A 7,626-nucleotide genomic window follows, 5' to 3' on the forward strand; every position below is an offset into this window, starting at 1 on the left:
CTGTAGTCTGAATTCGAGGTGGCCGTGGCCTGTGGCCAGCGTTGGAGGGCCGGCCGGCCGGTGGGAATCTGGGTGAGCTGTGACAGCTCCGAGGTCGGGGGCCGGGTGGGCATCAGGAATGCCCTCCCCCCCGCCTCAGGGCAGGGCTTGTGAGGAGGTGTGGGAGTGGGCTGGGCGGGCCTTGCCGTGGGCGGGTGTGGGTCTAGGTGCCAGCACCGCGTGGGTACGGCTTTCCCCCTGGCCCTGAACCCTGACGGGGTCCAGCCACGTCCACCTCGGCACTGACCGCTCCTCGTGTGGATGGGGACTGAAGGAGTGCGTACACCAGCGGCCTTGTGCCCAAGCTGTGTCGCCATTAGGTGCCCCACGCTCCTGCCCCCGAAATGCCCCGTCCACACGTGAACCTGCACCTTCCCGATGCCATCCTCTAAAGCGAGGGACTTGAGCAGGGCGTCTTCGGGGACACACATCCTGGAAACTAGAGAAGCACTGTCATGGGGGCCTTCAGGGAGGGTCTGGGTTGCACGTCCGTGTCTGGGGGCAGGGCCTCTCCCTGGCACGGGGTTGGGCTCGAGGAATCTGGCCCCAAAGCGCCATCTCCGCGGACACTTCGTGGAGCATCTCCCTGGTGCGTGGGCGTCACCTGTAAGCTCCTGAACTCCGCTGTCGGCCTTTCCCTGGCTCGTGTGCAGGAGCACAGCCACCCCGCCCCAGCCCCATCAGGAGAGGCAGGGCGTCACCGTGACCACCAGAATAAGAACGGACAGTCTGTCAGGACAGGCTCTGCCAGGCTGTGTCGGGCAGCCCTTGGTGTGTCCCAGGTAGCTGGGGTCACTCGGCAGCGCTCCTCCTCTCAGCTGCTTCCTGCCTGGGGGGCTTGCGGCCCTTCCTTCCTCTGCTGTGTTTCTCAGAGGCCTCTCGACCCTGGCTGCTCCCGCGGGTCCCCACGGGGAACCCTGCTGGGCACAGGTGGGTTGGTTTGCAATGACCACTGGCCTCTTGGCCAGCCCCCCACCCTCCCTCCATCTTAGCCAGACCGTTTGGTTTCTTGTGCAAACTGCGTGGTCTCGAGAACGCCAAGCTTGGCCAGGTCTCGGCAGGGAGCACGGGGGGTCATCCAGGGACATCTGGGTCGGTGGCCACCCTGGGCTTGGCCACCCTGGGCTTGGTGCTGTTCCTGCTTAAATCACTCAGTAAGTGGAATTTCAGTGAGGGTGGGGGTCATTTTATTTTTCCTTGAACTCACAGTGTTTGGGGTGGATCTCGGGCGCTGCTTGGAGGTGGGCGGTAGGCGGCCAGGAGATCGGCACCTAGAGCATCACCACGTTGTTCCCCCACCGCACCCTCCCCACCCGCCCGCCGCCCTGTGATGTTTGGGATTTAGTCTGTTTTGAACCATTTATGTAGAAGTGATTTGGTATTTGCAGACTAATTCATGATCTGAGGGTTTTTTCTCAAAAAGTAAGTAAAATGCTCCAGCCTAGGACTCAGGTTTTCTCTTTTGTTTTGAGATCAAAATTTTTATGATGTCACACAGCTGGAGGGTAGGTACGTGTCTATTTGAAACAAAACACTAAGACTAAAGATATTTTTCCCATTGCATTTTTATTTATCCAGCCAATTTATTAAAAAAAATATTTTCTTGAGCTTCCTCTCAAATTTAAATAAATGTAGCATTTTACCCTATTTGGACAAGTGGTCTACCACTTTTATTTATTTTTAAAAATAAATTTATTTATTATTTTTGGCTGTGTTGGGTCTTCGTTGCTGCACGCAGGCTTTCTCTGGTTGCAGCGAGCAGGGGCTACTCTTCGTTGCGGTGCGCGGGCTTCTCATTGCGGTGGCTTCTCTTGTCGTGGAACACGGGCTCTAGGCATGCAGGCTTCAGTAGTTGTGGCACACGGGCTCAGTAGTTGTGGTTCGCGGGCTCTAGAGCGCAGGCTTCAGTAGTTGTGGCGCACGGGCTTAGTTGCTCCACAGCATGCGGGATCTTCCTGGACCAGGGCTCAAACCCATGTCCCCTGCATCGGCAGGCAGACTCTCAACCACTGCGCCACCAGGGAAGCCCTACTTGTATTATTTAAAGTCTGCTAAAGCCGCACCTGGTTACACGGTGTTGTCTGTCTCTGCCATCTGTCCCCTTCAGGCTGACTTAAGGCGGCTTCTGAGGTCGGGTTTCTGAGGAGGAGACATTGGACTGGAGGGTTGCAGAGTCTGCTTTCTGGTCGTCACTGTTTTGTTTTGTTTCTAACACCATTGTGCAGGGAGTGTTTCCTTTGAAGAAGAGGGATGGCGGGTTCTTACCTCCCGGGCCCCAGGCCCCGTGCAGAAGAGGCCGGGCGAGCAGAGCCCCTAGGATGCTGCGCCCGTCCCGGGAGGGCTGGTGGAGGGGCCCTGGTCGATCAGACGGGTGAGTGTTCCTCGCCTTCCGGTCCAGGCTGTGTTCTTGGCGGGGGGTGGGGGGATGGCAGCTGCCCTCCGGGGGGCTCCACACGACCGGGACGTGCTCTGGAAGCTGGGCCTGTGACTAGTGTGTGTGGAACATGATTACGGATGAAACGTATTTGCTACTTCCCAATTCATTTTTTGCTGACTTTGGCCCGACCAAAGCGACCTCGCTGCTACGTTGCAGTCTGGGGAGTTGTAGTCGCTCCTCTGCTTCGGTTTGTCCTTTCCTGGCTGCCTGTGGCCCTGCTCGCCCGGCCCCGGCCCCACGGGCGGCTCACGAGACAGAGGCTTCCGGTCCTCGCGGGCCTCAGGCCGTTTGGAGCACATGCTGCTCAAGAGGTTTGTTTTTCTCATTTTCATCATTCTTTTTCTACGTGATACCTGCTCCAAAAAACGGCCCAGTTATGCATCCCGTGGCTCCCTGCGCTGCCCTCCAGGGCGTCCTTTGTGCAGCACGTGTGTCTGCGGCACCCAGTTTGTTCTTAAGTTTTCTGTCTGGGGATGTGGCCGTTTCACAGACACGAGGCTGTCACCCATCCTGCCTCCCCCAGTGGCCAGTGACTGTGCTGCTTGGGCTTGTCTTTTCACGAGGCCTTATGAGGCTAATGGCTCTGACACAAAACCCTGGGGGTATTGTGACAGCAGACTGTTGGCGGCACAGGGAAGGCATGGGTGAGGGCTGGACCCGTGCAGCCGCGGTTGGTGCCCATCCGAAATGAAGGTGGCGAGGTTGTCGTTAGGTAGTGAGGCTAAAATTTGAGCAAAATGATTAAATTGTTCCCGAGATGGGGTGGGAGGCCCATTTCCCTGCAGAGCCGCACATCCACTCAGTGCCCAGGAGGCTTCATGTGCAGGGAGGGAGCTCCTGGCTGCCTCCCCCTCCCCCGGGACGGGCACCCCAGAGGGAAGCCCCACAGGTGGGCAGGGCTCTGAGTGGATTCTTGAATCCAGCAGAGAAGAGCGCAGGGCCGCTGACCAGGGGTCCAGACTCCTGGATTTGGAGTTGGGAGGTCACCGTTGGCTTCCAGAGGCACAAGGTCCTGCTTCCCTTGGTGCTGTGCTCGGCCCAGTGGGTTTGCACAAGCCCCAGCTCTTGCCCGTGGCTGGCCAGTGGTCACCCGTCCAGACCAGCGGGGGGCTGGTCCTTGTCTTTGAGGACCTTCCCCCAGAGGCACTTGGGCCCCTGTGTGAGGGGTTTTGCATCTTCTGTTTCAGTTGGATCAAGCTGGGTACTGGAGGTAGAATTAGGTTGGAGGATGCCTGGGACGAGTGTGTTCTGGGGCACAGCCCAGTTGGCCAGCTCCAGCCGTGGGATTTGGGTTCACACCCCGGGCTAAGCCTTGAAGCGGGAAACGCCTGGTGCCATTGGGGGGCAGAGGTGCTGTTGCCGATGGACCAGAACGTCCCTGGGCTCCGTTTGGTCAGCATCCGAGGAACAGCTCGGACGAGGGCATCCTCTCTCGGTGAAGCACACACCGCAACGGTCCAGCCAGGGCCTGCCCGAGCCGCCCCCTGCCCGCTCCATTCCCAGAGCCCCAGTGCGGGGGCAGAGCCGGGCTCCCGGGCCTGGCTGTTGGGAGAGAACACAGGTGGTAGCGGCCGGCGGGCCTGGGAGGCCACTTGCCGGAAGCGCCTTCCCGACAGGGCTCGGCTGGCACTGCCCCTGGCCCCCTCGCCCACTTCCTCGGGGTTCTGACTCCACCTGGAGATCCTGCTTCTGTTCTCGGTGTTCCGAAGCTGTCTCTTCCCAGGTTTGTCTCCATCACGTGCGCTGGGTGATGTTTGTGGGCGACCAGGCTGAGGTGTGTCACTTCCGACCCTGGGAAGGGAAGCACTTCTGTCCCTGGGGGAGCGGGAGCCTGGCCGGTCCTCGGCAGAGGCCTGGGCCCTGGGCTGGGAGGGGACGTGGGGGCGTGGGCTCCACTGTTAAACCTCCGAGGGAGCGTCTGACCCCATATGTGGGTTCTGTCGGCGCCTCACCCCTGCCCTGGAATCGGCCCATCCGTCTCCTCACTGGTCGGGCCCCAGCCTCTGCCCTCAGCCACCTGCCTTCACAGGGGGCATCTCTGCTTTGACCCCAGGTTCCCAGCATGGGCTCCGCGCACCGGGGCCTGCTGTGTGCCGGCCTGGCCCCCTCTGCCCACCTCCCGGGCCCTCCTTGTCCGACGGGAAACAGAACCGCATCCTCGCCGAATCCCCCCACACGGCTGGGCTGGGGCAGCAGGAGGAATGATGTGCTTGCGCTCCGAGGGCTCGGGAAGGCGTTGCCTCGGGCGCCCAGAAGTCACGTCTGCCAGACGCACTGTCAGGCCCGTATCTCTCAGCATCACTGTTGAGACAGAAGCGTTCAGCTGAACCTGTTTTCCGTGCTGAGCACACGTATGTAGGATGAACTCGTGGTTGGGGGCTAAACCTCACATCTGAGAAGTTGCCTTGAACTAGAACAGACTGGAGCCCTTGGGCACCCGGGTCAGAGCAGGTTCTGCCATTCCGGACGGGCAGCCTCCAGGCCCAGGTCCTGGCTCAAGGCCGGTCTGTGGTCCCTTTGGGTGCATCTCAAACCCTCCGGTATGTTTGCCTTTTGCCCTTGAACTTTGGACACAAGCCCCCTGTGCCTGCCGTGTTCCCCTCAGGACAGTCCCTGGGCCCATCCTGAATCTGAGTGTCCCCCGCGGGGTCGCTCCAGCAGGCTTGCCAGTGCGCATGTAGCAGTTTCGAGAGCACGTGCTCTCCGCTGACAGGGTCTGCATCGTTTGATGGGTAGGACCCCAGAGTGTTTCAGAACGATCCTTTGTTGTCGTACTTCCTGTGGCAGCAGACAGAACCTCTCGTCTTTCTGGGGCCCCCACCCTTGAGGAGCTGCGGATCTGCACCGCAGAGGAGGTGCCCACGCCGCCCTTCACCTGTCCCAGGTGAGAGGGGGAGACCCGCCCTCTGAAGGTGCAGCGGCTCCAGGCGTGAGCTGGGGTGCACAGCCGCAGCCCAGAGACGTGGTGCAGGGGCAGGGGCCCAGACACCGTGTTCCCTGCCTGCACCCACCTTGGCCTCCGTCCGCCTGGGTTGGGCTCTTGAGCTAGCTTTCCCCGCCTCGGGGGTTTACTTCTGACAAGCTTGTGAGCTCAAAGGGAGGCCCCAGCCAGCTCTCCCTCCCTCAGGGAGGCTTCCTGCCTCGGCAGGTCGGCTGGCCCTTTACCCACTGTGGTCAGCCAGGCCTGCCGCTGCCTCTGGGCCCAAGGTCGCTGTTGGCTGGGGGAGCACCCGTGTGGGGTGGGAGTGGTTCTAGGGACCTAACGTGTCCTTCGCACCCGGCAGGGCCCCAGGGCGTGGTCCTGGCTGCCCGGCTCCCCTGCAGCTCTGGTCCACGGGCTTGGCCTTGGTGGGTTCGGTGCAGATGCCTCGAGTGGCCGGGGCCCTGCTGCCTTGGCCCCTGCAGGTCGTGGCTCAGCTAGGAGTGCTCGGCCCCTGAGTCTGCAGCATCCCAACCTCCGTGGGGTGAGCACGCCCCCTGCCTCCCTCCCTCCCTCCCTCTGTGCACAGAGCATGGGCCTTCCCTCAGAAGCCAGGCCCTAATGAAGGCTTTGTCTTGGTGGCAGACAGCTGTCGCCATCTTGATCCCCACTTTTCCTGTCTCACCCTGGTGTGAGGCGGGAGTTCAGGCAGGTCCCTGGGAATCCAGTGTTTCGTCGTTTCATCCTCAAGGACCCACACCCGCACCCAGCATGCGCTGTCCTTGGTCCTGCCTGCCACGGCCTGGGCCCTGCGTATCCGGGATTTGCCAGAAAATAGTCTCAAAAGGTCTCTGTTACTCCTTCCTTGTTACACTGATGAAGGTGAGGCTTTGATCTCTGAACTAGGCCTTTTGTCCTCAGTTATGTGCAGCTGACTTTCATTTGTTACACCATCTATGTGCATAACTGAGGGTCAAGGAAAGAAGGAAGGGGCTTTGCAAGACTGCTGGGGACCCTGAGGAGCCCCCCTAGCACCTGGTGGCCTCCCCTCTGAGGGAGCCATCACCGTGAGCCTTGGTGTCACCTGAAGCCGGGCTGTCTGGGTGGCCGGTCTTGGAGCCACTGTGGGCCTCCACCACCAGCCCCGCACCACGTGGGGCCTCCCTGGCCTGTGTCTTTCTGCCGGACGTAGATGCCAGGTGTCCGAAGGACCAGGTTCTGGGGAGGAAGACCTAGATGTAGCAGCGCAGCCGCTGTGGGCAGCCAGGAGGCGGCAGGGCCAGCCCGGGGACGCAGGCCAGCATGAGGTGGCCGTGGTTATTACGCTTGTCTAAAAAATGGCAAGAACCAAAAACGCCCCACAGCTAACAGTCAAGTGTCTTTTCAAGTGAAAACTCTTAATTAAATGTATTTTAAAAGCCATTTTCACCATCCAAGCAGGTAGGAAATGTATTTTGAGTAATAGGAGCTTATTGAAATAAACTCTCATAACTTAAAATCTGGGAAAGACAGTGAATGTATCCCTCAGAGTTCCTAAATCGGCTCGTCTGTGTCCGAGTAGAGTGGACAACATGCTTGTTTCAAACTATCCAGAATGACCCTTAGAGACCACGGGCTTCGTCTTTGGGGCAGTGAGCCCTCTCCTGGGGCCAAGGACACATCGGGGTTGGGGGTGGTGGTGGGGTCCTGTCTGGAGGGTCCCAGAGGAGGCACTTCCAGCTCAGGGCCACCTGCTTGGCACAGACCTTGACTGCGGGACCTGTGTGGCCCATCCGAGCTCCGAGGGACTCGGCCCTTCCAGGTCCTGGGCCTGGGCTCCCTTCACTCTGCCCTCAGTTCACCCAAGGCTTCTCCCTCCTGGACACTCTTCGTGTCCTCTCTTGGGTGGGCTTCCGGATTTTCTCACTGCCATGCTGGGCTAGGCTTGGGATTGGGTTTCCAGGTTAGCTTTGTCTTTGCCGAAGGGCTTGGGTTCAGCATGAGCGTTTGCCAAGACTGCAGGACGAAAAAGGCCATCAGTGACTTCCTGGCGGCCCAGTGGTTAAGACTCTGAGCTTCCACTGCAGGGGGTGCAGCTTCGATCCCTGGTTGGGGAAACACGGACCTGGGAGAAGGCTGCAGACACTAGGTCTGCTTTCTGGAGAGGCGTGGGTCCAAGGGCAGCCGGTAGGCTGGGCTGGGGGCGAGCACCCTCACCTGACTTGTCTCCTGCGGGTGGGATGGGGGGTTG

At 60.1% G+C, this 7,626-nt stretch overlaps 1 protein-coding gene across 2 annotated transcripts in view; it reads left to right on the forward strand.

Annotated features, from left to right (window-relative positions):
- Positions 1–7,626, forward strand: part of SSU72 (SSU72 homolog, RNA polymerase II CTD phosphatase) — a 25,615-nt gene that overhangs the window by 15,149 nt on the left and 2,840 nt on the right. The gene's annotated exons all lie outside the window — the stretch shown is intronic.

This window comes from Neophocaena asiaeorientalis, unplaced genomic scaffold (assembly GCF_003031525.2).
Source record: "Neophocaena asiaeorientalis asiaeorientalis breed wild unplaced genomic scaffold, Neophocaena_asiaeorientalis_V1.1 scaffold489, whole genome shotgun sequence".
Taxonomy (NCBI): domain Eukaryota; kingdom Metazoa; phylum Chordata; class Mammalia; order Artiodactyla; family Phocoenidae; genus Neophocaena; species Neophocaena asiaeorientalis.